Source organism: Syngnathus scovelli, chromosome 12 (genome assembly GCF_024217435.2).
Source record: "Syngnathus scovelli strain Florida chromosome 12, RoL_Ssco_1.2, whole genome shotgun sequence".
In the NCBI taxonomy this organism is placed as follows: domain Eukaryota; kingdom Metazoa; phylum Chordata; class Actinopteri; order Syngnathiformes; family Syngnathidae; genus Syngnathus; species Syngnathus scovelli.
The window spans coordinates 11,837,501-11,840,920 of NC_090858.1; the positions used below are offsets into that span (position 1 = coordinate 11,837,501).

The window sequence follows — 3,420 nt, forward strand, 5'->3', positions numbered from 1 at the left end:
AAAAACCTTTGAGGACATGTGATGGAGAATTGGCGGAGGTGCAGAGAGGGCGGCGCTCAACTCCATGCGAGGCACATTCGGCACTGCAACACAAAGCACGTGAGGTTCAAAGAATTCCAATTCAAAGCAGGGTGAGGTTCAACAAATTCCAAGTCAAAGCAGCCAATGGTGTCTACTCACCGTGTTGCTACGGGACATGACCGCCTGGAAAGTGACTTCTTCTCTTACAGACTAAAATCAGGAGGGCCGCTCCTCCGCCACAGGACTCGCCAGAGCAGAAACACACACTTCGAAAACTCCAAGAAAAGGCTCCTTCCGGACTTCATCCAAGTCCGAGTCCAAGAAGATTGCGGAGAGCAGAACTGTGGGCGTTTCCGTCACATTTGCAGAACAGCGAGTCGTTCACAAAGATGGAGGACAATCTTGGTAGGGGAAAATTGACACAAGGGAAGGCCTGAACCGTTGCAAGTGTTGGTTTGGGTCCAATTCAGTTGGACACTGATGTGTACTGCGGATCAAAGGCAGGGAGATTATTGTGGTCCGCTTTCATTTTGGGCCTTCTCAACCTCCCAACTGATAACCTCGGCGGCGCAATCACCTGCCGCACGGCGGTTGCCATTCCAGTGCGATAATCATCTCACAAAGCAAAGTGTTTTGAGTCGCTCGTAAAAACCAGAGCCCGGCCGGCCGGCTGTGGGTTAGGGGGGCGGGCATTCATTTTGATTTACTCGCTCAGCATCTGTCTGGTCTTTTTCTCCCTGGCTTTTCCCAGACACCTGCGCGAGTCTCGGGTTTCACCCGCGGCCCTGAAAAATAAATGCGGCGCTCCAATCTCTTAATCCTTTTGGCTCCATGCGGCCACGTCACATGACACCAACGCGGCCATCGCGGCCGCCGTCCCGATGCCCGGATGACATTCGGGGAGAGATGTTTGAGAGCCAAAACTCAAGCAAATTTGCTGCCGTGTGGTAACCATGACACAATCCAGGAGATTGTTGTCACGTGTAGGACAGGTGAAGATTTTATTCAGGTTTAGCTTCAAATTTTGCCTCGCCGGGGATCCATTTGTCTGCAGAAAAGTCGTTAAGATTCATCAAATAAACAGAAAACAACAACCTGAATGTTTTTCTTTTAAAAAACACAACATGAGCGATTGTTGTCATTGAATTGGATTCAGCCGATCTTGATTGTTTTTTTCTTTGTAAGATTCTGTCTTGCACAAGTACAAACATAAGCAATTCAAGAGACTGCTTGCACACGAGGGCAGCTTACCTTAAGAATCTGATTTAGTTCTAAATTAGCTTAGCTTGGGTATTATTATATGACAAAATGCTTTTGTCTCCTCATCCTTCCTCCAAATGTATGAAGAATAGGGGCAATTGCTGTAAGATGGGTACAGTTTAGAATCAGGCTGAAGTTCATTTTAAGGAAGAGGGATTTTATTGATTTGGCTAAATGGACTGTCCTCACAAAGACGCAAGTATGGACTGTGTGTGCGTGTTCACATGATACCCTATCCAGCAATCAGTCTGACCTCCGCTCTGGAGTGAACGCTTCTCAATGATTAATGGATGTGCCTCTGCGCTCAGTCGCCAAGGCAACCGGAAACCCGATAGCCCTCAGGAATTTGCGAGCTGGCCCTCAAACTTGAGACTGCGCGTGTACGTGTGTGTTGCTAGGATGCGGGTCGGAGGCGTAGGGTACTCAAATGTGACTTGTTGAAAAGATGGAGTTGGTCCGATCCTGATGGAGTGATGACAGTTCCGAGATGGGCCGATAGTCAATCATGTGGGGTGGAGGCGAGTGCATTCTGACTTTTAGCTATTGCTTGTAATGGATGGATAGAAGTCTTGGCCGCCGCCATTTGTTTTTCATTTTATACGAACATTTTGGAGAATAAAAAACACAACTATTTCACTGAGCTTTGAGAAATGGAAGGACTAACCGCTGAAATTCATCTGTAAAAATGCTCACTTGTACATTTACCACTTCTGCGAACAATATTGTTTTATTTTGGAGTCTTTAATAAAGCATGCGGGGGAATGGCGTCATATGTAAATCAAGTGGTGGTTTTGCTTCAAACAACAACAGCAACAAATGCTTGCCACCCTCATCCCGTTAGCTGACGAACTGGCTAGTATGCTAGTGACAACATTTATTTTTGTTTACTTCCGTATGCTAATGTAAAGCTTTGCTTGTAGTGTGCACCTCTTGAACTCAAGTGTTTGTGGATTGTTTACATTGCGGAGCCACTTAAGGCCATGAAAGAGTCCTCCCTCACTGCGATGGGGAACTCATTAGCGCACGTGGAAGGTTAGCATCGCTATTGTCATCTTGTCAAGTAGGACTTCCTGCCGTAGTCAAAGTACTTTTCAAACAATTAATGTTTCACTCAGGGGAAAACGTCTTTGCCCTGGCCTGGATTTTCTAAACTTGAAGATGGACATGCGTGCGAGTGTTGTTTGATGGCAGACTAGTAAACGGGCTCTCGGACAACTTTATGGGACCGTAACAGGGCAGTGGAATTTGCTTTTTGGGTGATTTGCAAATCTCCCTGGACAACAAGTGCAGTGTGTTTGGGAGCGAGCTGTTGTGGGACATATTTACGGCGCTCGCTGACTTCATGCACGAGGAGGACTTTGTGTGTTTATTCCTGAAGGCACTTTTCAAAACAAGCAGCAGGCATCAGGTGACGTCCACGTGTGAAATCACAGCGGAACATTTGACACTCATCCCAAATAAAGACGCTTCTGTGACCTGGCCCAGCGCAGCCTAATGAAATGTTTATTTTTGCTAAGTGTCGTGAAATCATCGGTCGTGGCAGCAATAAAAGTACGAGAAGGTGCGTGTATGCGCGTGTGTGTGCGGTGTTACAAGATAATGTGCCGAGCTCGGCGACCGCGGGCGTCCGAACAAATCGATGATTGGAGCCGACACTCTGGCCATGAAGAGCCGATTGTTCTTTAGCGGAGCGCTTTGACATTCAAAGGCGTTCTGTCGGGCCGTTTTTCACAGCCGGCGTCCTGACGAGCGCCCTGAAATTAGCCCGAGTCAAAACACGCACGTGTCGACGCCTCGCTTCTTCTGAACGGCGGCGGTGGACAAGCCGCAGGGCCACGACCGCAAACGACAGCTTCTGCTGGAAGGGCACTTTCCTTCCAGCTTGTGCATGCTTGCTTGATTGCCGTGATAACCCCCCGCCACCCCCCCACCCCCCTTTTCTTTCAACATAATGACGATCATGATAATGTCCCTGCTGGGAAGCTCAGTTTGCTCAATACAAAAGTACAAATGGCAACATGAAGAATGAGCCGCTGCACGTGTCAACCTTTTGCTGCAAAATGGAAGGACACGAGGAGCGCAGGCAGGTCTCCCACCTCCAGACCTCATCAGGTTACATGATTAATGAGGAGGGGGGAG

At 48.1% G+C, this 3,420-nt stretch overlaps 1 long non-coding RNA gene across 6 annotated transcripts in view; it reads right to left on the reverse strand.

The window, feature by feature from the left end:
* LOC125978286 (uncharacterized) overlaps positions 1 to 3,200 on the reverse strand; it is a 14,339-nt gene extending 11,139 nt beyond the window's left edge. For 3 of the 6 annotated variants that reach the window (XR_011087830.1, XR_007484978.2, XR_011087832.1), the window contains exons 1-2: positions 181 to 3,200; positions 1 to 83 (exon numbers count right to left, since the gene is read on the reverse strand). The exon at positions 1 to 83 is cut by the window's left edge. This is a non-coding gene — a long non-coding RNA (uncharacterized lncRNA). The remainder of the gene's footprint in view (positions 84 to 180) is intronic. The other 3 variants (XR_007484983.2, XR_007484980.2, XR_011087831.1) reach the window with 2 other exon arrangements.
* Between the last annotated feature and the right edge of the window lie 220 nt (positions 3,201 to 3,420).